This window comes from Podarcis muralis, chromosome 3, assembly GCF_964188315.1.
Source record: "Podarcis muralis chromosome 3, rPodMur119.hap1.1, whole genome shotgun sequence".
NCBI classification, from domain to species: Eukaryota; Metazoa; Chordata; class Lepidosauria; order Squamata; family Lacertidae; genus Podarcis; species Podarcis muralis.
Genome location: NC_135657.1, coordinates 66844162 through 66871489, shown reverse-complemented (window position 1 = coordinate 66871489; position 27328 = coordinate 66844162). Strand labels below are relative to the sequence as shown.

The window sequence follows — 27328 nt, the reverse complement described above, 5'->3', positions numbered from 1 at the left end:
CTCAGGAATAAATCCTCCTAAACTCCATAAAGATACTTCCAAAGTAAACATATACAGAATTATCAGGGCCGGATTTAGGCTTGATGAGGCCCTAAGCTACTGAAGGTAATGGGGTCCTTTATATGTCCAGCTGTCCTTTGTCAACAACAAATTGTTGCTGTTTTTTGTGTGTTGAATATATGCTATATGGTAATTTATGGACCTAAAAGGTACCTAAAGCCATTTGCACATAACAAATATGCAACCAGTCCATTAAGAATGTAGGCACCCTATATATAGAAATGAGCAAACCAGTGATATTTTAGGGAACAGGATAGCAGGCCATTACTTACATCTTAGCACCAAACACTGTTGCTGAACGTAGATTTTATTTTATTTGTTTTTAATCTTATATTTTGGAACTGTACATCCAGGGGTTTTTTCCTTTAATTTGTTGGGGCCCCCACGAGAGTGGGGCCCTAGGCTATAGCTTGTTTATCTTATATGTAAATCCAGCACTGAGAATTATGCAATTAAGAAGTTTACTGTGTACTTAAGATTCCACCAATTTCAATGGGTTTTAGCTGTGAATTGAAAACCATCAACTACCTGCCCTTACATATTCTATGTTTGGGTGGGGAAACCAAGAGTTGGAAGGTTCCGTAAAGGGGCAGAAAGGCAGGAAGAAAGGGTGCATTGCAAGATGGCAATACAACATGGGTAGCTTTAAACCTGAGCGTTGATTTTTCGAGACAGCAGAGTGGCCAGCTGACATGGGAGAGCCAGTTTCAAGAGAAGAGTTTCAACAGCTTTTCACAGCAACTTGGTCCGCAGCAGTTTATCAGGTTCCCTTCCACGGCGTTCAAAGCGCAAACGCCTGCTTTGCGCAAATGGCACCGAAATGAGTCGCGGGGAGGTGGACAGAGCATAAGCCGTGGGCGGCGGGACAAGAGCGAGGAGAGACCAGCGTGGAAAGAGCCCGGTAGGTGTGCCCGCCCGCGCCCCGGCGCCCCTGCGCTGCCAATCCCGGGGGAGCTCAACTGCCCAAGAAGAGCCCCTCACGGGAGGACCGCAGCCTAAGGCTGCGCGGGATGGGGAGGCGCAGCGAGAGCGCTTACCTTGCCTTGGGCGAGAGGAGGGCGCTCTCTGCCCTCGGCGGCCGAGGGGCCTAGAAAAGGAACTGGGGCGCTCTCCCGGGAAGGAGCCTCCGGAGCGACGCCCTCCACTCCGGGAGAAAGAGCGAGGGTGGGATTCGCCTTCCAGCTGCTACACAAACCCTCAACTTCTCCCCCGGGCGCGGCCCTTAGCAACCGCCCACCGCAGCCTCGCTCGCCGCACGGACGTCCCTAGCAACGGCGCCGGGGAGAGATGCGCCGCGCGGAGGTTGCCGGGAAAGGGGCGGGGCGAGCAAGTGAGAATCGCAAGCGCGCGCTTGATTATTCCAATAAGGGGCTCCCCGCCCACAAGGCTTGAGATCGCGTTTGCATTGAAATCAACGTGGCACAGATCGTATTGCATAGCTGCTCCATATTATATGTGTATTGACTTGTTGGCTGCATGTTTCCACCGCCCGTTGACAAGCTCTCCGGACAGCGGACAGTAAATGTTGTTTGTTGAGGCTGCGACCCTATGCTCGCTAGTCCAAGAGTAAGCCCCATTAAATTGAGTGCATGCGGTCTGGCTGAAAAGGATAGGCTAGGTTGGAGGGGGGGGGGCAGATTGCGTGCCCCCGAACGATTTTTTCAAACCACAGTCTACCTCCATTGTTCCCTAACTTTTCCAGCCCCCCCCCCGGTTGCATAAAGTCACCCCAAGGGACCCCTGCCCTATACAAAGCATTATTTAGAACAGTGGTTTGCACAACCCGCTGAGGAACAGGATGACAATCAAACTCAAAACAGTAACAATTCATTCAAAATGCAATTAAAACTAGTTTAATTAATTCAACAAAATTGATGAACTTGAGCCTGTGATCATCATTTACACTTCTAGCGCCCTTCTGCCACCCCCTTGCCTTAGTGCCCCCCCCAGGTGATCACACTGCCCCCAGGGAGCAATGCAACACACTTTGGGAAGCAATGGGCTGCCTTATGCCCTGGATGATTAAATCCAGACAAAGGCGACTGGGGTGCGGCGCTCATCTTGCTTCAGGTCAAGGGAGCTGGTGTTTGTCCACAGACTGCTTTCCGTGTCATCTGGCCAGCATCACTAAACCACTACTGGTGCACGGACATCCGTGACGAGCACCAGAGCACATGGAAATGTTGTTTACCTTCCCGCCGCAGTGGTATCTATCTATTTGTACTGGTATGCTTTTGAACTGCTAGGTTGGCAAAAGCTGAGACAAAGCAACAGGAGCTCACCCCATCATGGGGACATAGCTGTCAACTTTTCCCTTTTCTTGCGAGGAATCCTATTCGGAATAAGGGAATTTCCCTTTTAAAAAGGGAAACGTTAACAGCTATGCACGGGGATTTGAACCACTGACCTTCTGATCAGCATGCCCAAGAGGCTCAGTGATTTAGACCACAGCGCCACCTGCTCCCACAATTTGTTGTAGAATGCAGCCAATAGAAGTCTTGCAGATTGTACAGGAGGGTCAGTAATTGGATGGCTAACCAAGCTTCCTTTCAGGGACATTTCCCAGCATTATCTTTTCATTGAGGCATTCCTGATAAGCTTCCCAGGCATTTCAAGGTTTCCTGGAGCATAGCTTGAAAGTGCTGCTGCTCCATGAGTACAGCTTTCTGTGACCCAGAAGATCACTGCAATTTGTAAAAAGTATTAAAATAATACATTTTTGTGAGAAAGATGCCACATGGTCTCTTGGCTCTGAACGCTGGCTTGAAGAAGAATTCAAGGGGCTTGAATGCTTGCAGACCTTTTATAGAGCTAAAAAGAGAGTGGCTTATCTTGGCCTTGCCTTTTGTGACACTGAATATACCTATCATCAAAGCAAAAATTGGTGTTGCCCAAGTATGATACAGTATTAGGAACTAAAGAAATTGAAGGTGCCCTGTGGCACGAAATCGAAAGCAGCTTATTTTGCACAAGTTTTCCAAAACTTATGGAAGATAGTTCCAAATACTATCTACTGTAGGAGTAGCTAATGTACCCTCCTGATGTTTTTTAACTACAGTTTCCATCACCCCTCTTTACTGGCCATGCTGAGTGAGCCTGATGGAAGATCCGGAGATTGTTGTTGGCTCCCCTTGATCTATGCTGTCTCAAGCCACTGCAGTTTTGACCCTAGATTCCAAAATCTTTCTTTTGAACCCTTCCCTTTATTTGCTGTGCTGTTTCTGTGAAAAAATTGTCTCTATCAATATTGGAGTGGTGGGTGTACAGAGGACCCTCTCTTATGTGATCTGCTCTGTCTTTACTTCCAGTTTTCCGGCAAGAAGACATTCATTTAGCCATATGGATTCCCTGCCTTCCCTTTGCAAACAGGGAAGGGATCAAGTAGCTTATCCACATCAAGAAAGTAGCTATCTACCACCACAACTAAAAAAGAGTGAATTTTACCACCACTTGAAAATGCCTGCTGCCAAAAGTTTTTTGATTACTTTTATTTTTAAGTAATCAAAACTTTTTGCAATGAAGACATTCCAGCTGAGTTTTTAAAAACCCTTCAAAGACACATTTGCAATGCAGTGCAATGATCTTGAAATGTTAAACACACACGCCATAGTTAATCCTGAAGGAGATTCTTTCCTCCTTATAAATGATCGCTAGAAATGTGTCAGAGTAATGCTGCATCATACATATTAATAGATGGAACACTTTTCAGCAGCTGGCTGTTCTAAATAATATAGAGATGCATTACAATTAATACACATCATAGAGAATTATGATGTAGAGCATGTATTATACATAGCTAAGCGTTGTGCAAAGGCTATATCACTTTTAAGAATATTTATAAAGATGTTCTAGTTATTTTGTACCCCAAATAGGCTTAAAGTATTTTCAGTGCTTATCATTGTGGCTGCAACATAGTGGTAATACCGGTATATCCTATTCAAGTGGACTCTTCTGTATGTCAAATCTTTCTGAACATAAAGGTGTATATGAAGCTGAGTTCAACTATGTCTCCAATATTATTTACTTTGGTGGACAATAGCTTTCTAGGGCCTCCAGTTCTCTCCCATCACCTGCTACTTAGTCCTTTAAAAAAAGGATATGTTGGGTTGAACCTTGGACCTTATACATATAAAGGATGTGCTGTAACTTCCATCTGATTGGGGGTGGGGGGGAGCACATCTCAAGAATCTGAAGTGCCTTAGCTTTGTGGAGGCCTCAGCAATTCACTTTTTGACGACTGAGGTTCAACATTTTATACCCTCTTTAATGCAGAGTGTACCGACAGGTGTGAGCATGACTGAGTATTGTATCTTTATGGTGATTGCTCAGTTTGTCATCCAAAGAGAGGCAGAGAAAAATGATGCCATCACTGAATAGGTAAAACTTTGCCTGGTTTTAGCCAGGGATCAGCAAACTTTTTCAGCAGGGGGCCAGTCCACTGTCCCTCAGACCTTGTGGGGGGCTAGACTATTTTTTTTGGGGGGGGGGAATAAATAACGAATTTCTATGCTCCACAAATAACCCAGAGATGCATTTTGAATAAAAGGAGACATTCTACTCATGTAAAAACACGCTGATTCCAGGACCATCCGTGGGCTAGATTTAAAAGGCAGTGGGACTGAATCTGGCCCCTAGGCCTTAGTTTGCCTACCCATGGTTTTAGCTATATTGGGAGTTTCCTGGACCTCTTTATTCCACATCTCTAACTTTTAATGAGATGCTGTGTGTGCCTCTTTCATTTTGCAAGTTTCCTACTAAATCATTGAATAATTATATTGCTGCTGTATTTCATTCATTAGTCTTCCATTTATGTACCTTATGGTGTTGTTGGGTATTAGATTGCATATAACTCAGATATTTGATTGCATATAACTCAATATAATACCAAGTCACTGATTTTCATCAACTTAACAGATGTCTACATTGTATGTCAAAAGAGCTATAAACAAAAGGTGGCAAATTGTTGTTTTTCTTTAACATTTACTAAAGGAAGAGCAGAACACAACAAATACTCTCATTACAAAGAAATATATTAACCAAAGATCTAGAGGCAATACCATTCTTGAACACCATATCCCATATAGTGTTTTTTCAAATTTGAATTTTATACAGATGGCTTCATTTTATAACACACCATTTGTCACCATATTCTATATAAAAAGAAATAACATGATTAAGTTTCATAGAATGGTAGAGTTGGGAGGGACTCTGATTATCTGTAGTCCAAACCCCTGCAATGCAGGAATATGCAGCTGTCCCATATGGGTATTGAACCTGCAAGAATCCAACATTGTTGCATAGTGTTATCTTCCATACCACTTTTACAGGAGGCACTACTGAGCTGAATTTGAAAATACCCAAGAATATGTGTTGACACCATGCGAGGTTTAATTTGCAAGGTTTCGGTTGTGCTACTAAGGGAAGCAAACACTAAAATGAAATGAGTGTTAACTAGCCTGCTTTTGATCATTATTGTTCCCTGTTTGGCCAAGGTAGTAGATTGTTTTCTCAGTGCTGCCTTACCCAAATCTTTCTTACAAACAATAAAAAGAGGGGATATGTTCTATCTGATTCATGGTTGTTATGTGCTGGTGTGGTTGCTCGAGAGCAAACAGGCAAGACTCCCACCGGTCTTTTCCAGGCTTTATTATCTGTACAAAACTATTTACAATGCAGAGCGTCGCAAGTCCATGTCTGCTCAGTCGCCAGCAGAATCTGGGAGTGGGCGGTCCTTATACCTTCCCCAGCATAACAGTCGTGTGACCCCCATCCTTCTCCTCCCCTCTCTGCGCCCAAACCTACTGCACAGAGTGGGCGCTGGCAAAGGGGGACTTGCCTCCCCTCTGCTTTGCTCAGGCTCGGTGTTGAGGCTCTCCCTAGCATCTTCTGATCTCTGTATCCCTTCCCCACTGGAGGCGGGGCTTCCCTCCTCGCCAGAGGAAGAACTGCTTCGCAAGATCTCCAGAGGCTCCCTGTAACACAACTGCCCTTCCACCTCTCGCCTCTGAGCTGATAGCAGTTCCCTGACAATGGTTATTTACAAAATCAGGTTACAGTGGTGCCTCGCAAGACGAAATTAATTTGTTCCGCAAGTTTTGTCGTCTTGCGATTTTTCCGTCTTGCGAAGCACGGTTTCCCATAGGAATGCATTGAAAATCAATTAATGCGTTCCTATGGAAACCGACTTCAGACCAGGTCCGGGGACAGTCTGTCCCCCGACCTCTTCTGAAGGCTGGGGGGGGGGGACCAAGGGCTTTTCTTCCCACCACCAGCATTTTAAAAAACCCCGGGACAGCGGGGGACTTCTCCGCTGTCCGGGGCGATCTTAAAATGCTGGCGGGCGGGAGCGAAGCCTCCGCTGTCGCCCGCCAGCATTTTATAAAGCCCCGGGACAGCGGGGGACTTCTCCGCTGTCCCGGGGCGATTTAAAAGCCCCCGGGAAGGCAGGCAGGGGGGACAAAGACTTTTGGCCCCCGCCGGCCTGCAGAAGAGGTCCAGGACCTCTTCTGAAGGCGGGCGGGGTGCGAAAGTCTTTGCTCCCCCCCGCCTGCCTTCAAAAGCCCTCCGGGACAGCGGAGAAACATGCTGTGTTTCTCCGCTCTCCCGGGAAGGCAGGCAGGGGGGAGCAAAGACTTTTGCCCCCCACCGGCCTTCAGAAGAGGTCCAGGACCTCTTCTGAAGGCGGGCGGGGGGCGAAAGTCTATGCTCCCCCCCCCCGCCTGCCTTCAAAAGCCCTCCGGGACAGCGGAGAAAGGCGCTGCGTTTCTCCGCTCTCCCGGGAAGGCAGGCAGGGGGGAGCAAAGACTTTCGCCCCCCGCCGGCCTTCAGAAGAGGTCCAGGACCTCTTCTGAAGGCGGGCGGGGGGCGAAAGTCTATGCTCCCCCCCGCTTGCCTTCAAAAGCCCTCCGGGACAGCGGAGAAAGGCGCTGCGTTTCTCCGCTCTCCCAGGAAGGCAGGCAGGGGGGAGCAAAGACTTTTGCCCCCCGCCGGCCTTCAGAAGAGGTCCTGGACCTCTTCTGAAGGCCGATGGGGGGCAAAAGTCTTTGCTCCCCCCCCCCGCCTTCAAAAGCCGTCTGGGATAGCGGAGAAACAAAGGCTGGCGGCGGGAGGAGGTCTCTCCGCCCGCCGCCAGCCTTCGGAGGAGGTCCGAGGACAGTGGGGAAGACGCGCTGCGCTTCCCCGCTGTCCCGGAGATTTCCCTATGGGCTTTCGTCTTGTGAAGGAAGCCCATGGGGAAATTCGTTTTGCGAAGCGCCTCCAAAACGGAAAACCCTTTCGTCTTGCGGGGCACCACTGTATTTACAAATCTGTGTTGATTTGTGCAATTTGCAATCTATAAAGTGACAAAACACAGTTGCATACATCTGCTTTCCTAGTTTTTGTTCAGTTTCTGTTAATTGGTTCTCGTGGGAAACTTACAGATTCTGGCTTCTCACAATTAACTCAGGCTGGTGTCAATTTACTCTTGGCAGAAAGCCCAGGTCTGCTTGACCTAGAAACTACTCACTCTGATTGGTTAACGACCAGCACTCTGCTCTGTTATCAAGGGATTGCTAGCTCAGTTTGAAGTGAGGTGTTGTTAGGAGTAGAAGTGCTGTGTATGGTTTTTAGAGAGAGAGAAAGAGAGGATTTATTTTGCTTTGTTTTGTATGCAGAAACTCTGCTGGTTTTATTTTCTTTCTCCTTTTAATAAATCCTGTAAATAGTTATTCTGAGTCTAGCTGACTTGTCATTACTGCCGCAACTAGCTTCTTCGCTGTGCAGGAAAACTCTGCTACGTTTGGGCTAAAGCCAGTAGGGCTATGCCTGACACTCCAAAGTTCCATGAGGTTATGGGCATTGTGCTGCCAGCCTGAGTTGCGGTGGTGTCAGCATCAACGGCGTTGGTTCCAGTAGTTCCAGAAGTTGTTGTTCCTGTTGGTGCAGCAGATGGACTCTGGCTGGTTCCTGACCGTGGTGAGCTGGTGACGCAGCGGACACAAGGACAACAGCTGCAGCGTGTGAGTGCTGGGTGCTGTGGTTCCTGTTTTCTCTCTCGGTGGTCATGAGTAGCTGGTTCCGGGTTCCAGGGACATCGCTCTCAAGATGGCCTCACAACCAGTTCAGATGGCTTTTGAGCGTCTGAATGACTCCAATTACTTGCTGTGGTCGGAACGCATGCAGGCAGTGCTGCAGAGGGATCGTCTCTGGCAAGTGGTGAGTACGTTTCCTGCGAAGCCTGATGATGAAGACCTCGACAAAGACCAAAGAGCAAGGGCCACAATTGTCTTGGGGCTGGAAGATTCCCAGTTGCCGTATGTGAGGGGAATCAAGACAGCTAGAGGTGTGTGGCAAGCACTTAAAGAACTCCATGTGCGTGAGACAGCGGTTTCCAAGCTGTTCATTCGCAAGGCATTGTACAAGGCAATGTTACAGCCTGGGGTTACAATGCAGGAACACCTACACAGTTTACAGTTAAAGTTTGTTGCGCTACAGGAAAGAGACTGTGCGTTAGACCAGCAGGAGAAGGTGGCTATTATTTTGAGTTCTCTCCCGGAAAGCTGGGATAATTTAGTTTTGTCTCTAGAAGGCATGCAGGAGCATGATTTATCAGTCAGTTACGTTACTGGGCGTTTGATTGAAGAATGGCAGAAGAGGCAAGAAAGGTCATTGGCTGCAGAGGCTTCTACAGGTGGGCGGTTTGGAAGGAGTTCTCATGCCGAGCCAGAGGTGAAGCAAAAGCAGCGTACCGGTGAGGAGTCAGCGTTTGCTGTTAGGCGTTGTTTCCGATGTGGGTCTTCAGCGCATCTAAAACGACAATGTCCGGAGTTGGTCAAGTCTCAGTTGCCGGTGCAGGAGCAGAGACGAGATCAGCAGCAGCAGCAGCGTAAAAGGAAGTTCTTCAAACGAAAACAGTCGGCTCAGCTGGTGACCGGCGAGGTCAAGATTGCTGATGAGAAACAAGCGGTCTGGGTGGTCGATTCGGGAGCATCTCGCCACATCGTAAATTCAGATGACTTGTTTGTTTCCAAGAACTCAGCACAGCGCAGCCAGGTGGCTCTAGCAGACGGAAGTACTTCCGAAGTGATTTCGGGGGGTGCAGTTTTTGTTCCTTGTCTTCGTGAATGCCTGCAAAATGTACTTTGTGTGCCGTCATTAAGGAGCAATCTGATGTCTGTAGATTGTTTGCTGAAAGCTGGGTTTAAAGTGCATTTTGAAGGAGACAGTTGCATTATTAAGAAGGCTGGTGAGATTTTAGGCACTGCTAAGTCAGAGGGAGGCTTGTTTTGGCTTAAAGCAGGATCTCAAGTTGCAGCAGTAGTCAGTAAATCTCAGCCTGCAGTGAATAACAAAGCTATACATGACAACTGTGTGCACTTATTGCATAGGAAAATGGGGCATGCTTGCTGGAAAAGTGTACTAAAAATGTCTGAATTGGCTGATGGGGGTAATTTAAAGAGTTGTAACAAGTACCTTGATTGTAATGTTTGTAAAAAGGTTAAAACCCACAGAGTCTCTTACCCCAGAAGCGACAGTGTTAGTGAGGCACCGCTACAGCTGGTTCACATGGACGTAATTGGTCCATTTGCTGTAAGCAGGGGTGGATCGCGTTTTTCATTAACAATTGTGGATGACGCCACACGTTATTCTTGGGTTTTCCCCATGAAAAATAAGGGTGACGTGTTTACTAAGTTTAAAGGCTGGGTGGCATCTGTGGAAAGATTTCTGTCCATTAAACTTAAAAGGATTCAGACGGACAGAGGTGGCGAATTTATGTCAAATGCCTTTAAAGATTGGTTACAAAAGCGTGGCATTGGGCATAGAAAAACGAACGTTTTTTCCCCAGAGGAGAATGGCGTTGCAGAGCGGAAAAACAGATCTTTACAAGATATGATGTTTGCCATGCTTGATGATGCTGATTTGCCCATGTCTTATTGGGGGGAGAGCATGCTCACCGCATGTTATCTCCAAAACAGGCTCTTTCATCAAACTATAGGTACAACCCCGTACTTTAAATTGTTTCAGAAAAAACCCAAAATTGACCATTTGCATGTGTTTGGATCAAAAGCCTGGGTATTAATTCCGAAACAAATGAGGAAGAAGGGAGATCCTAAGACCAAACAGTTAGTGTTTGTGGGTTACCAGGAGCTGGGAAAAGGTTTCCGCTTTGCTGAAGGGACAAATGGCATTGTGATCTCCAGGAATGCCAGTTTTTGTGAACATAGTGGCTGGGAGAGACTACATGCCAATACTGAGGTTTGGTTTGAACCTTCCCAGGAGCTTCATGACTCTGAAAGTAGACACAGAGAATCAGAGTCTGAGGGGGAGGAAAGTTCAGATAAGAGCTCTCAAGAAAGTGGAGTTAGCCAAAGACCAGTTGCTAAGCAACAAAAGAGAGGTCGTAGTTCTGAGGAGGAAAGTGGGTCAGAAGAAAAATTTTCTCCTAGAAGATCTAAAAGACAAAACAAAGGAGTGCCTCCGGTGCGTTTTTCTCCAGATACTGCAAATGTGTTTAGTGTAATTGCAGAACCCAAGAGTTTTCAGGAGGTGTTAAAGTTACCAAAAGAGGAGGCAGAGCGCTGGAAACAGGCAATGGAGGAAGAGATGTCCTCTCTGAATGAGCACAAGGTCTTTACACCAGTAGCAGCGCCTGAGGGGGCAAAGATTGTAGGCTGCAGGTGGGTGTACAAACTTAAACCTCTGGTGACAGGAGAGTACAAATACAAAGCTCGTTTAGTGGCTCAAGGATACTCTCAGAGGCCTGGAAAAGATTATGACGAGACTTAGGCCCGGTTAGGACATATCTAGGGTTGGAAGTGTGCTGGGCCCAAGATGGCAGCTGTCTAATTAGTCAGCAGAACAAAGTTAAACAACTACTGACTACATACAGGATGCAGGATTGCAAAGGGGCAGTGGTGCCTATGGATCCAGGTTTCATAAAAACACTTCATATAGATGAGGGTCCTGAATTTGAACATCCTGATGTATATCACTCTGTAATTGGAAGTTTATTGTATATAGCACAGTGGTCCAGACCTGATATTAGCTATGCAGTAGGCATATTAAGTAGATTGGTCTCAAAACCCACACTAAATGCCTGGAAAGGGGTAAAACAAGTTCTGAGGTACCTGAAACAGACAATTGGCTATATGTTACAATTAAATTCTTCAGAGGATGAAATGTTGAGTTGCTTCTGTGATAGTGACTGGGGAAATTTGCCGGATAGAAAATCTGTCACAGGACTTGTCATAATGGTCGGTGGAGCTTTAATCAGCTGGCGGTCACGCAAGCAAGACGTTGTAAGTGTGTCATCAACGGAATCAGAGTACGCCGCATTGAGTGAATTGTGCAACGAGGTGATTTATTTCAAGCATTTGTTAGCAGATTTAAATGTAAATTGTGGAGAACCAGTACAAGTTTACATTGATAATCAAGCTTGTATAACATTAAGTAAAACAGAGGGTTTCAAATCGCGTTCCAAACATATCTCTGTAAAATACCAAAATGTACGTTGCTGTGTACAAGACAATGTAATCACCTGTACTTATGTATCAAGTGAAGAAAATGTAGCAGATGTGTTAACTAAACCATTGGCAAAGATAAAGAACAAGCGAATGTGCAAGGGTTTAGGTTTGCTGGAAAAATGATCTCCTACATAGGTGTATTTGGTGTTAATTGTTCAGCAGAATCTGTGAGGGGGTGTTCAGTTTCTGTTAATTGGTTCTCGTGGGAAACTTACAGATTCTGGCTTCTCACAATTAACTCAGGCTGGTGTCAATTTACTCTTGGCAGAAAGCCCAGGTCTGCTTGACCTAGAAACTACTCACTCTGATTGGTTAACGACCAGCACTCTGCTCTGTTATCAAGGGATTGCTAGCTCAGTTTGAAGTGAGGTGTTGTTAGGAGTAGAAGTGCTGTGTATGGTTTTTAGAGAGAGAGAAAGAGAGGATTTATTTTGCTTTGTTTTGTATGCAGAAACTCTGCTGGTTTTATTTTCTTTCTCCTTTTAATAAATCCTGTAAATAGTTATTCTGAGTCTAGCTGACTTGTCATTACTGCCGCAACTAGCTTCTTCGCTGTGCAGGAAAACTCTGCTACGTTTGGGCTAAAGCCAGTAGGGCTATGCCTGACACTCCAAAGTTCCATGAGTTTTTGTTTTTTGTTTTAATGGCACACAAGCAAAACTTCAACCACTGCGATGACAAACATTACCATAATAAAAAAATTCCTTCCAGTAGCACCTTAGAGACGAACTAAGTTTGTTATTGGTATGAGCTTTCATGTGCATGCACACACGAAAGCTCATACCAATAACAAACTTAGTTGGTCTGTAAAGTGCTACTGGAAGGAATTTGTTTGTTTGTTTGTTTGTTTGTTTGTTTGTTTGTTTGTTTGTTTGTTTTGACTATGGCAGACCAACACGGCTACCTACCTGTCACTAAAACAGTACCATGTTAGCAAAGCCTCAGAATTGGCCTTTTCACATGGAATATTTTTCCAGGATGCAACTCAGTCAGAGGACTTTCAAGGTACAATGTTAGTAAGACCTGTGAAGCATAATGAGACCTTGACTGTTTATTCTTATATCTCACTTTTTGGATGATTTAGCGTGCTCAGCTATGTTTATGCACTCAAAACTATTGATCTCTGTTTCTTCATAATTGTTGTCAGATTCAATATGCCCAGATAGTAAGACAGAGATAGCAAGACAATATGCCCAGATATTCAGCACAGAGATGAAATTTCCAACTGCCAGGTTTATCCCTTTCATGCTGTCGTGGCTCAGTCCTATGCATCCTTCCATGAGAGTACATCCCACTAAGCAAAGTGGGTCTTGCTTCTAAATAAAGTAAACATTCATATGATTGCACTCTATTAGAATCAACTGCCTTGCACTAAATCTGACCACCATAATTGAATACGCATTTTTAAAAGGCCATTTTCATTAGAAGGCAATTAAACTTTCATCTAGTTTCCAGTGTAAGCGACTACTCTCCAATTCAGGTGATAGTTTGAGGAGAGTTAATGAAGATAGCTTCTTTCTCGAATAAGTTTAAGCACATCTGTGGATTCAATTTTTTTGCAATTAGACTGTTGCCAAATGTATTCCTAAAAGCTGAAATTTAATATGCTATTTCATTGAGAAACTGCAATGGTATTAGAGCTATGGAAATAATATGCTACTGAGTACTTGCTAAAGCAATAACAACTTTTTTTTTGTTCTTGTATGTAGGGTTGCCAACCACAAGAATTTGATTGCCAATTCTCTTTCCATGCCTAGGTAATATACCACTTAGGCACACCATTTTTTTCTAACCCTCCAGGTTATGGATAAAAAATCATGTTAAGGGTGCAGTGAATTAAAGTTGTTAGATCTGAAATAGTCTGGTGAACACTAATCTTGCTTCCTCTCCCTACTATCAAACAGGAATTTTACTCATATCAAGTTAGAGTCCATTGTGCCTACAACACAGATAGCCAGTATTGTGCCTTCCAGATGTTGGAGCACAACTCCCATCATCCCTGACCTGAAGCTGCTTGGGACTGTTGAAATTTGGGTTCCAACAACATCTGGAGGGGACCACATTGGCTACCCCTGGCCTACACTTGAGTAGCAGCAGCTAACCAGGGTGTCAAGAGCTTTGCTCTTGGTACTTCTAGGTGGAATTGCCTGGAATTGAACCTGCAGCCTTCTGCATGACAAACCTTGTGCTCTTCCACTGAGCTACAGTCCCTCTCCAAAGTTTACTAGCATTTCTTACTCTTCAGTTTAGATCCAATCAGTTTTCGTTGTCATACATGACTATACAAGCTAATTTTAGACATGGACATTGATAATTTAAATATACCATTATTCTCTTGCTCTTTGTGTTTCTGCTGGGTTGTAGGGTTTTTGTTTTTTGTTTAAAAAAACACATTCTTTAAATAATGAAAAAAAGAAAATGCATTTTTTTTTAAAATTAAAAAAATTCATTGAAATTCTCATGAATGGGGTACAGGCTTACTTTACTTTTGAGGTAGCCAAGAAGTGTTTGTGAGTGGCCTTTCTTTCATTCTACAAATGATCTCCCCAGTGCTCTGCACTCTGGAGCCTTCTTGTATGCCTGTACTCCATTGAAAGCCCAGGGGAAAACATTGTGAGGTAATTCCTCCCATGGGGCTTTTTCAGATGAGGAAATACAAGAAGTCTGCAGAGTGCGGAATACATTTTTTATTGGAAGTGCAGGGGGATCACCCTTGGCCACCTCACAAAAAGGTAAACTGAAAACCCCAAACTCACCAAAATATGTAAGCAACCTGAAAATGAAGCAGAAACCTAGAAGCCTCATTCCCAGAGGAAGGAAAACTTTGACAAACATCCTTAGAAATTTACCCCATTATTCACTGAGGGGCAAATTCCAACCAGATTTTCATAATTGGTTTGTGGTTGCTTTTTTAGCTTTCACAGTGAACATTCAAAAAAAAGCTTGGATGCTGTCCAAATGTTGGTGCATGCACACCAATGGTGCTTTGGATTTATTATGATATTGTCTCGGGAATTACACATTGGTTTCACCTGGCCTCATAGCACTAGTCATGGCAGTGAAGAACTCTGCAATATTATTTATTTGTCGGTCTAAAGCTCTTCAATCAAAACCAGCTCCCAGAATGGATTACAAAGATCAATAATAAGATAGTCCCTGCCACCAGACTTGCAATCTAAAATACACAACACAAAAGTTAAAGAGATTAGAAGGAAGGAGGGGAAATACAAATTCAAGAGCAGTACTTCATAGGATGATTGGCTGGAATGAAAAGAGTTCAAAGAAAGGAGGAGCCAAAAATTGCTGGTCCCAGCAATCGACTGACCTTGCTTCTCAAAGTGGCCTCAGTTTGGTGCAGCCTGATGGAATGGCTATTGCAAGATGACAACTGAGGGATACGAGAAGCCTGATGGAACTGTGTCACAGGAATAGCTCCTTCTTCCGTTCTTTCCCTCCCATGCTGCCTGCTGGAATAGCTATTAATAGAAGGCAGTTGAAGGAGGGTTACTCCAACTCCAAACATTTATATAAACATCTAGCTCATTGTATCTCAAAACCTTGGGATGAACAGCAGCATTTAAACAAAATGAAACCCACAGAATAAAATGAGCATTATAGTATAAACCTCCATTTAGCATGTAAGAGTCAATTCACCCCCATACTGGTTTAACCTTGTCCATTAAAATTCAGCCTGAACCAGGTTTATCACACTTTTGTTAGTCTGCAGCTTCGACTTGGGAAGACTCCAGAAGAAGATCATGCCCACCCATCTGCAGGCTGCCATTAATCCAGTTTTGTTCTGGTTCAATCACAGTCAGTGTGTCTGCATTCTTAGTCCCCCACTGTGAGGGAACCTAATTCAAAAGTCAATGTTTCATTGGGAGTGGAATGTTGTCCTGGGCTCACAGCCAGCTCACATCCTCTTCTGATGTTACTTTTTATTGGCACAGATCTTACATATATGAGCTTTGCTCCCAGAAGCATTCATGATACGTCTCTGGAGAACAATTTACCTGTAACTTATACCTTTCGAATAATTCTTGGCTGGCTTGACTGAAACCCTTTAGGTTTTCTGAAGAGAGTTTTGTCTGCAAACTTGGATAGAGACCTTGCCTAACTTTTTTTGATGGTTCGTTCATTTTCTCTCTCAACATCAGGTTGTCATCTTTAAAACTGGATTTGGTAAGGTCTGTCTCTTAGGATAACATTAGGAAAAAAAAGAATGAAAGTTCAGGTTGTAGACCACTTTAAGCACAGTATAGAACAATGAAAGTTAACTCTGTTAGCTATTTCACAACTGGGACCTTGCAACAAAATGTTGCTGTGTATCTCTGGTGGATGGATACTACCTGTGACTGACAGGGCTGGGGCGGAATGATAGACAGATATCCCGCCTCTAACTTGGGTCTTATTTAGCCCAGGGGAGACAAGTTCAGCAATTGATGGCAGCAGGTGGTGAAGAAAGCAAGAGCAAAGTCAGAAAAAAGGGGCTGCATTGTTTGGAAGTTGGCCATTACACCTCATATTCAACTGCTTCATTCCTGACTGGCCAGCCATACCCTCCACAGTAAGTCTGCAAGCAGAACCTAAGTGCCACAGCTTCCTGTCCCTCCCTCTGTAATTTCCAGCGACTGGTATTTAGAGGCAGACTAGTGGACGCGGGTGGCGCTGTGGGTAAAACCTCAGTGCCTAGGACTTGCCGATCGCATGGTCGGCGGTTCAAATCCCCGCGGCGGGGTGCGCTCCCGTCGTTCGGTCCCAGCGCCTGCCAACCTAGCAGTTCGAAAGCACCCCCGGGTGCAAGTAGATAAATAGGGACCGCTTACCAGCGGGAAGGTAAACGGCGTTCCGTGTGCTGCGCTGGCTCGCCAGATGCAGCTTGTCACGCTGGCCACGTGACCCGGAAGTGTCTGCGGACAGCGCTGGCTCCCGGCCTATAGAGTGAGATGAGCGCACAACCCTAGAGTCTGGCAAGACTGGCCCATACGGGCAGGGGTACCTTTACCTTTACTAGTGGACACAGAACACAGCCATCATGGCTAGCATACCTACCCTCCATGAAATTGTCTACTCAACTTTTTAAGCCATCCACACCGGTGGCCATTGCTACCTCTTGTTGGAGCAAATTTCACAGCTATACAATAACAATACACTGTTACTGTGTTAACGTATATCAAAGTCGGGAAGGATGGTAGCTTTTGGCTCATCCTTCATTTGATGGAAGGAAGAGATTGGTGAGCATCCCTTCCGGTTTCTCTGATTCCCATCTCAGCTTTTCCTTGCCTCTGCTTTCACTGCCTTTTATCCTTTTCCTGCTACCTTACAAGTAGCCACCCCATGTCCCTTTCCCAGTTTTATCCCAAGTAAGTAATCTTGGGACAATGTCTAGGGCGCTCATCAACTTTGCCTCAAGCTCTTCTCTCAATGTCAGCTGTTTATCTGCTTATGTGACATAGCTAGCTATCCCTTTCCTAATAGGCAGCCAGGGAAGGGCTTTGCCTAGTACTCACAGGCCCTCCAAGTGTCCCTATTTTCCAGGGACTTCCCTGATTTAGAGAAGCCATCCTGGTTTCTGATAATGTCCCGCTTTTCCTTAGGATGTCCCTATTTTCACTGGTGAAATGTGGGAGGGTATGGAGTTACCTGACCCCCGAGCCATCTGAAGGCAATCCTGTATACAGAAGTTCTTTTTTATGTTTTATTGTGTTTTTATATATGTTGCAACCCAGTAAGATGTGTGGGGTATAAATAGTAGATATCATTATGTAATGGGACACCCCTATTTCCATCAGAGAAATGTTTCAGGGTATGAGCCCAGGGCATGCAAGCTGCCTACAAAAGGAATGGCTGAGACAAATGCATGAAAACCAGATGGTGCAGATGCCAAGTCTTGAAGGAAAATGGGTCTGACTGAGTAGCGTAGAAGACGACTCCTTCTATTAATGTCTTTGGATCCTAAGAGCATGGATGTGAACCAGAACGTAGCCCTTATTCAAGTGTTATTGGAGACAAATTCAACTCTTAGAAGGCAAGCAGGAAATCAACTCATAGCACAATGACCTTTTAGATTGAATGCTGCTGTAGAAGTTTGCATGTCCAAGTCAATGGATGTCTTGCTAATGGCTCCATATATATTTCAACCAGGACCACTAAAATACATCTGTACTTTTCATTCAAGCATGAAATACTGCATTGTGAGAGAACAAAGGAGCCACACTGAATCATGTTATTTGGTGGCTTTTAAAAACCGAAAAATAAATGACTGACATTCTCCACATTTGACAGCATGTGTCATGCAGCCTGCAGTGCTTTTTTCGATGAGTGCTTTTAAACAGAAACAGAGGTTTTTAAATCCTGCAAAGGGGGATACAACTACTGAAATACAAACTACTGAAAATCACAGGAGAGAAAATAAAAAAAATGTTCCAACAAGATGTACAGCTAGTGGATGAACATGTAACAAGGTGGCTAAAGGATGCTAATCCTTAGTAAATTATCCTGAATATGCATTCTAGAAATTACTGCCAATCAGAAAGTTTAAATCATATATGGCTAGGCTAGGAATTTTGTTAGTTAGATTAAACAGAGCGGCTAGTAAATCTTGCATCATTAGGGGGGTTGTGCATTTATAAGAAGTCCCAGACTCTTTGTTTCTAATCTCCAAAATCTTTACTAAGATTCATGTGTCTAAGAAACATATTTGTGATATTAGCTTTAAATGGCCATTGTTTTGTGTGCATTTATCAGAGGTTGGAATTGATCCATTTACTCTAGAGAGATTCACTGCCTGAACTTAAGAGTTTGACAGCAGGCCCATTCTCTCATCCTCAGTACTTTTAAATTATTAAGCTATGCCCATTTCAAAGGACTAAAACAAATTGAATCTGGCAGATGTTTGTTTCCTATTAAATGGGGAGAAAAGCATGGTGGTGGTTGCTGTGAAATAAATCTCATTTTAAATGGGAAAGCAGTCCGTTTACTAATCCAATACTGCAAGTGCTGTTTATTTATAATTTTTTGTTGCGGGGGTGGGGGTGGGGAGAGACCCAGAGGACAGCAAGAATGCAGAATCCTTGGAATCTGTTTTGAAATTGCTGATCATCCAAGTTCCGTGTTCTGTATAAGACACACAATTACCATTGACTGGCAATAGTGTTTAGCTCAGCCTCGGCGGATAGATCTGTCAAGCTGGTGGAGAAATGCTGAGCCGAGTTTTGGAAACCACATCACAGAGCCATTTCCCAAATGTAACTGTGGTTGTTGCTCAACAGTCTGAAGAAGTGAGAGAGAACAAATGGAAGCATGAAATCAGGGTAACAGATGCGTCCATAAGGCGCGGAATACCAAGAGAAATAGGACAGAGAAACTAAGCAATTGTGAAGTCACGCTTTATTCATCGTTTCTAACATCTGTTCGTGTAGGCTTGGGAAAACACCGAAGGTAAAGAATGTAAGCTTTCGGTGTCATTTGGACTTGACAATTAAGCCCTGAAACTCAGGGAGAGCTAGATGACTATTGCACAACTTTCCATAGTTCTCTATATGCCCTACAGCAGGGGAGGGGAAACCTCAAGCACGGGGACCAAACACAGACCTCCATTTCTCTCAGTCTTGCCACTGGGAGTCTCCCAAACTTCAGCCTCTCCCCAGCCACATTCCCTCTCCTAAGGTTACATCCCTCACCAGGCCTGCTTTGGACTCTCTTCGGGTTTTCCCTGGGTAAAATGTGTGCTTGAATTCTGATAATGCTTTTTACTTGCCTGGATGCAGAAGGGTGTGCAAATGTCTGTAGAAACAAGTCTAAAATTCACATTGTTGCTTTGCCTTTTACAGCAAGCCCCACCCACCCCTGGCAACTGGCTCCCAGAAGAGTGTGCAGCCTTTGGGCCAAGGATGGTTCCCCAGCCCTGACCTATAGTAGTATATTGGTTATATCCCATTCCTGGTTTCTGCACTATTTTTTTTTAAATGAAAGCAATACCCTACCCATCTGGCTGCGTTTTCCCAGCCACTTCGGGCGGCTTCCAACAAAGTATTAAAATACAGTGGTCTGTTAAACATTAAAAGCTTCCCTAAACAGGGCTGCCTTCAGATGTCTTCTAAAAGTTTGGTAGTTGTTCTTCTCTTTGGCATCTGGCGGGAGGGCGTTCCACAGGGTGGGTGCCACTACCGAGAAGGCCCTCTGCCTGGTTCCCTATAACTTGGCTCCTCGCAGTGAGGGAACCGCCAGAAGGCCCTCAGCACTGGACCTCAGTGTCCGGGCAGAATGATGGGGGTGGAAACGCTCCTTCAGGTGGGTCTTGAAGTGTCATTCAACTACACAGTGGCTTTCAGGTTGAAAGCAGGAGGGTTGTATCCAGTGGTGGCTTGCACTAGCAGAAGTGCTTCTGCATGCCCATAGTCTGGTCCTCCATTTCCACCCATCCCACCACCAGCAATGGCAACCCCCTCTTCCAGCCTTTCTCAAACTTGTTTCCATCAGCCCTAAGCACCTGTCTGTCATATTCTCTGTGCCTTATTCCATTCTGTTCCAGAGGGTCCCACAACCCTCAGGAGAAGCTCTTGGGAGACACACGGTCCTGCATTGGGTAGGTGGGATCAGCAGAAATCAGGTGGTCTAGTTTGCACAAATGGAAATGCTTCTGTTCGCACAGAGTCATCACTGGATACTGCATAGAAACTTAGAATTGGATTCAGCCTTTTCAGGGGAACAACACATAGTATCTAACCCAGATAAGGATGGGTAACCAGGCCCTTGGCTGAATATACCATATGGCCTGTCAGGGAACTGCCATCGGAAGGACAGGAGGTGGAAGGGCTCACAGAGGTTGAGAGAGACTTAGCAGCTGAAGAGGGAACCAGCAGGGGGAGAGAAGGAGCTCCAAGGGAAAGTGAGTCGGAGGGATGGCTCAGGGACACTTCCAGCGAAAATAGTGGGGAGGTTTCAGGACCTCCTATAGGGACACCCACTCCTCGCCGGAAACTGTCGCGCAGAGAGTCCAGAAGACGTGTTTCCGTTAAGGAGCTTTTATGCTGGAAGAGATTCCGTAAGTGCCCACTGTCGGATTCTGCTAGCGACTGACGGAGCCATGCTTGAGGGGCTCCGTTGTAGGCAGAGGTTTGCGGACTTGGCCAAACTCTGAGGGACTAGGATTTTACGCACAAGCAGCTCATCATCCCATCACATGGCCTTTTAAATGTGTTTGTGGGAGAAGGGTTATTGAGTTTTGTTTTTATTTATTTTCCTGTTACGTATCCCACCCTGCCCAATACTGTATTGTATTTTTATGTTGTGAACTGCTCTGTGATCTTCAGATGAAGGGCAGGATAAAAAATTAATAAATAATAATAATAATAATAGTATTTTAGAATGGTGACTGTTCTGAAACTCAGTAGGTATTATGAGTTGAGTCCAGACTTAGTCATGCTTACAACAGACTCGCTCAAATTAGTGCATTGTGTCCAACTAACTTTTAATGAGGCAGACCCAAATAAATTAATGGGCTTACAATAGTCATGCCCATTAATTTCAGTGCATCTACTTTGAGTAGGACTGAGACTGGATACAACCCAATGGTTTTAACTTAAGTCTCATTGATTTCAGTGGATCTATTGTAAGCATGCCTAAATCTGGATTGAAGCCTTTGCTACCTGACTCCTTGTTTCATGATGATGATGTTCTCAGTTACGGTACCTTCTAGATTTCAAAACAAAAAACACATTGTTATCCATCAATGAACACATCTCTCCTTTGTTTACCTATAGGGCAGTATGTGTGCAATAAAATGTAGCATGATGATTTATTGCCACCTCGATCATAATCTCATTGTGAACTTCGATCATCAGTCAACCAACCATTTGTGTATCTCTACACTTTCAAATTAGCCAGATTGATTGCTTGGTTAAAGTCGCAATGTGAAATCATGTAAGATCCTGCTTCTAAATTCAATTAGATGAAATTGCCTATAAAATAAGTACACAGTTGCCCTTCAGGATCTGTCTCCGCATGTGCAGAAGGGCTAAAGCGATAGGTTTGGCCACTGTCCAGCTCCTGCAGCAATTCTAAAGCCATACAAACCTGAAAATGAAGAAAGCATACTACTGCTGGATCCATCTTTGCATATACGGGTACACACACACACACACACACACACACACACACACACAAATGTTATCATATCTGCATATTATAAATACAGGGGCGCAGGTGGCACTGTGGTTTAAACCACTGAGTCTCTTGGGCTTGCTGATCAGAAGGTCGGCTGTTCAAATCTGCGCGATGGTGTGAGCTCCCATTGCTCTGTCCCAGTTTCTGCCAGCCTAGCAGTTCGAAAGCAGCACAAGTAGATAAATAGATACTGCTGTGGCAGGAAGGTAAACTGTGTTTCCTTGCGCTTTGGCTTCTGTCACGGTGTCCCGTTGCACCAGAAGAGATTTAGTCATGTGCCACATGACCCAGAAAGCTGTCTGCGGACAAACGCCAGCTCCCTTGGCCTGAAAAGCGAGGTGAGTGCTGCACCCCATAGTCGCCTTTGACTAGACTTGACTGTCCAGGGATCCTTTACCTTTACTTTTTATGTATTATAATTACATGCTCCAAAATTCTATCCTTTGTAGCTTAGATACATCATATTAAAAGCTTTATCTTCCTAGATATCGTTTTGCACTGATTAGTTTAATGTAAATCACGTAAGTATTTTGAACAAGCCTTTTTTTACATGTTTTACATTTAATAGAATTTAATTTTAAAACGTATTTTATAAGTAAATGCATACTTACTCACTGGAGAATGTACTGCTTTCAAGGCAGCATTCTTTGTTTTTATCAGATAATGTTGTTTCTGTTTTCTTAGCGAAAGTGGATTATTTGAAGTGTAAAAATTGCCAGTAGCTTAAAAAATAACATTTTCTATGATTTATTTCATGATAATAGACATTCACAACCTTTGAAAAAGTTAGAGTCAAAGACTATTTTCCACAGCTTCTATTTAGATACATTTTCAAATAATAATTAATTATTTGCTTTGATTTTTTTAAAAAAACCACAAGCAACAAAAATCCAAAGAACAGAAGATAGAGAAATGCCCTATTGATCACCTTATCTGTCACTTTTTTCAACAGAAGTTCGTTTATAGAGTGTGGCTTCAAAAGATTACACTAACTGAAAAAAGAATCTCATGGGATGTTTTGTTTATAAATCCAGGTTCAGAGTTGTTCATGATCCTGTTATCCAACAGGTAATCTGTTGGAGTAATTGTTTACTTTTTATTCTGATCCCCTCAGCAATATATGATGATGTTCTGAGATGCTCAGATAGCAAATGCATCATTCAATTTTCCTTTGAGAAAAGGTCACAGCACTTCGGGCTTTTTATTTTAGAAAAAAAGGGTGGGGGGGCATGATAGATTTGTATAAAATTATGCACAGCGAGGAGAAAGATAAAGTGGTGCCTCGCAAGGCGAAATTAATTCGTTCCGCGAGTTTTGTCGTCTTGCGATTTTTTTCGTCTTGCGAAGCACGGTGTCGGGAAAGTTTTGGAAAAGCTTCAAAAATCACCAAAGTCTTTAAAAACCTCAAAAAAGGCTACCACACCGCGTTCTATGAGTTGCTCCTCGAAGTCAAGTCACAACTATATTAACGGTGTTAAGAAAAAGGAAACAAACTTGCAAGACGTTTCCATCTTGCGAAGCAAGCCCATAGGGAAAATCGTCTTGTGAAGCAGCTCAAAAAACAAAAAACCCTTTCGTCTAGCGAGTTTTTTGTCTTGTGAGGCATTCGTCTTGCGAGGTACCACTGTAAGTTTTTATTCCTCTCTCATAAAGTTAGAACTTAGGGCCATTCAATGCCATTCAATGAATCTAAATGTTGAACAATTCAGGACAAAGAGATGAAGTTATGGCCACTAAACTGGGTTGCTTTAAAAGAGGATTAGACAAATTCATGGAGGATAAGGCTTTCAATGGCCACCGGCCACAATGCTTTTCCACTGAGCTTGGAAGTGGTATTGAATTGTGGTGTTCCTCCACCCATCCCTTGCACTGGAGCAGTAGAGCTTCCCCTCCTTGCCTGCTGAAATCCATGCTGGCAGCAACCAAAGTCCCAAAACAGGTTGTCCCAGGGCAGGAAGGGTGAGAGACTGAGTCCGCCCAGAATCCCTTGGATCCACATCCCTTGGATCCTCAACTGCCATCACATCTTGAAACTAGGCCTGATCCAAGCCTAATCACTGCACTAGCTGCAGGCTGGCACAGTGATTTGCCTCCCCCCACAACCACCACCTCCAACCCTGGCCAGGGATCACAGCAGGGCTGTGAATGTGGCAGTAGTTCCACTGCTCCATTAAGCACCGCCTCTCCCTAGGCAGCAACCAGGGGTTGGATTGCACCCTTAGCCTTGTATTGAAAGCAGCACTAAGCAACCGTTTGACCAGTGCAAGGATCAGTGCCAGATTTACGTATAAGCTAAACAAGCGATAGCTTAGGGCCCCACTCTCTTAGGGGCCCCCAAAAAAATTAAAGGGAAAGAAAACTGGATGTACAGTTCCAAAATATAAGACAAAAAACAAATAAAACCTACATACAGCAACAGTGTTTTGTGTTGTATAGGCTCCTATGATGTAAGTAATGGGCCCCACCTGCTAGCCTGCTCCCTAAATTATCACTGGTTTGCTCATTTCTATATATAGGGTGCCTACATTCTGCATGGGCTGGTTGCATGACAACGTGTGCAAATGGCTTTAGATACCTATTAGGTCCATAAATTACCATATAGCATATATTCAACACAAGAAACAGCAACAATTTGTTGTTAACAAAGGACAGCTGGACATATAAAGGGCCCCATTACCTTCGGTAGCTTAGGGCCTCATCAAACCAAAATTCAACCCTGGCAAGGATTCCCACTTGCACAACTCCTTTGCCTCTCCTCATCCTCCCCAAATTTGCTTCTGGCGGGGGGCGGAGGTAAAACAGATTGTGGGGGTGGCAGGGAGGAGAGTAGGGAAAATCTTGTTGCACAGGCTTAACTCCATGTGCTGACAGGATGGTTAATAAGCATTCTTTTGGACACAAGTCTTACTGTATGCTGTTTGGTATGCTAGTCTGATTGTTGATTTGCACACAGACATTTCTGGACTGAACTCATTGTGATCAGGACTGCAAAATCATTATTCATGAGACCAAATGGTGCTGGAAGTAGGTTTTATGGACAGGAATCCCAAATTGTTTCAGTGTATAACTTCATGTTTACAGCAGCCTTTCAAAACGTGCATGTAAGGTAGGCCTGTTTCATTATCCTCAATGTACAAACCAGGCAGTAGCAGAAGTTGAAAACTAAAATAAATGCAGTTTGTGGAGATCACAGCTTACATATATATATATATATATATATATATATATATATATATATATATATATTATATAATATTATACCAGAATATGAATCGAAATCTCTTTATGTTGCAACTCCCCCTAGTGGGGCATAATTTATCATTTTAATATGTATCCACTGCTAACAACATGAATTTTCCTTTTCAATAAAAATGTAATCATCAGTCGTTTTCATATATTTGGGTAATCACCGACACAGACAAACTTCTTCTGAGATTGACATATATTTTTGAAAGCAGAATTAATTTCAGTTGTGTAGCGATTACTGCTGGACTGTTAAATGTATTCAGAAACAATTATAAACAGGCCTTGAACATTGAAAAGGACCAATAACATAATACTTAGTAACAGGCTTTTTCTCCCCATATGAAATTGCAGAACATAAAATGTCTACTAATCAGCGGCAGATGATGTGAGAAAGTGGCAGGACTCACCTGACCGCTGATCTGTCATGCTGCGGCAGCTGCTTACCAAGAGGCAAAAGGGGTAGGGCAAGGGCACTGAGGGGCACGAGCACCGTGGGGCTGCCAGGTTGGTGCCGCTGGTGCATCTGCCGCATGCTGATCTCCTCTTCCCAGTCAGCAGCAGCAACATGACCAGCTGAAGGTCAGGTGAGCATCACTACCATACTACACATTCCACTACCACTATAAAGGCTTTGCATTCAATATAATATCTAAAGCTGCTTTCACAAGAGACACTTGCATTTTTGTCCATTTCCTACCGCGATGCAATGATGGCCAGCAGTGATAATAGTAAAGTGAAATGGGTTGGATCCAGATGCCTTAGAGCATCTTGAAATCAAGTCCTATTTATTTGAGTGGACTTGTGTAGCCTCTTCTGTAATAGAAAACAAAAGGAGTGGAATTTTAGTTTGTAGCAAAGATGGGTTGGATCCAGACTCACACGTGCTTAAAGTATGGTTCATTTCAGTGGGTCTACTCTAAGCATGACCAAGTCTAGAGCCATCCCACTATGAAAGCGCTCTAAAAGTCAAGCCCTTTTTAATTATTATAGTTCAGCATCTCTTCTTTATGTGAACTGGTTCATTTAAATGGCACGCAGGTGTCCTAAACATTGTACAGTTTGTGCAACATATACTGTAGGAAAAAATATTTAGTTTTCAATTCTGAAACATACTTTTAAAGAGCCATCTCACACTTTTTTTTAAGATGGACTTGTAAAACATGTGCTGCTGCATTTTTATAAATCACTTTTCATCAAAAAAATCAGTGTGCTTTACAGTACCTAATCAAACAATAGCATTGCTTTCAACAAAACAATTTGGTTGACTGACATTCAATGCCCTCTTAAAATGTGTTTTGCGGGTGGCTATTGGGTTGTTCTTGTTTTTATTTTGATTACGTATTCTGTGTTTTTATATTGTGATTTTATCCTGTGACCTGCAGGTATAGGGCAATTTAATAATAATAATAATAATAATAATAATAATAATAATAATAGTGCACATCATAGAAACAGTCCAGCAGCAGGTTGCATAATACAAATAACCTTGCATAGATACCAGGATGTTCCAAAGGCCTGGATAAATAGATGGATCTTTAGCTGATGATGAGAACTCAGCACCGAAGAAGGCTGAACCCCTCCCCAAGGGCTGGAAGTTCCCAATGGTTCCTTGGTAAGCATATGCTAGTGGTAAACAAGGGTTTGGTGTGCAATGCATCATTGGGAATGCCAAATAAAAACACTTTAATTGCATAAACACTAGGTGGCAGAGTAAGTACAGAAAAATCTAAATGTTAGGTGCTATTTCTAAACTTTACAGCAATTTGAACAAGTCAATATATTAGGGTACACTTTTTAAATTTGTAGTAATCTCTTTCCCCCTTTGTTTTTCTCTTCCAGAAATGCTCCTGATCAGGTGTGAAACTGCAGGTTTTGTCATTCCTCTCCAAAAAGCAAAACATATGGGACATATTAAAGCTTACAAGGAACGCAGAATAGAATGTCAGAACTGAGTTAGCACAATGCTACTTAAACAATACATTCATATTTACTGTATATGTGGGGTTTGATCCTGTATGCACTTACTCGGGAAAAAGTCCCATTGAACACAATACATGTCTGTGGTTCTTTTTCATTTACACCATGGACTGAAATAAACTGATTTGTAGCAATAGGAGGTCTGCCTCATGAAAAAAACATATGTTTACTAAGCTTTCATTTATAGGTAATTTGAAGGTCCCCCCCCCCCACATATTTAAGATACTTAATGTGATATGGCAGTGGGCCTCAGAACATGGTAGGAATGGAGGAGAAATTCAATTCAGTTCACATTTCAAGGCGATCCTACCAAATCTGTACCTTACGAATCCATAGGCAAAGAAAAAGCCCATCCCTCAACATTCGCTCATCTC

The 27328-nt window shown here is 43.7% G+C and overlaps 1 protein-coding gene and 1 long non-coding RNA gene across 11 annotated transcripts in view; one reads left to right on the top strand and one right to left on the bottom strand.

The window, feature by feature from the left end:
• Positions 1-1357, bottom strand: part of TBC1D32 (TBC1 domain family member 32) — a 67953-nt gene extending 66596 nt beyond the window's left edge. For 8 of the 9 annotated variants that reach the window (XR_013392261.1, XR_013392262.1, XR_013392263.1 and 5 more), the window contains exon 1: positions 1103-1357. The gene's annotated coding sequence lies outside the window, so the exon portion shown is untranslated. Of the gene's footprint in view, positions 1-1097 lie in introns of all 9 variants that reach the window. The other variant, XM_077926040.1, reaches the window with a different exon arrangement.
• On the top strand, positions 610-27091 carry LOC144327271 (uncharacterized). Of its 2 annotated transcripts, XR_013392265.1 has the most exons (5): positions 610-961; positions 22684-22799; positions 24685-24837; positions 25329-25561; positions 26817-27091. It is a non-coding gene; the product is annotated as an uncharacterized LOC144327271 (long non-coding RNA). The 2 variants fall into 2 exon arrangements; XR_013392266.1 differs by lacking the exon at positions 22684-22799.
• The last annotated feature ends 237 nt before the right edge of the window (positions 27092-27328 follow it).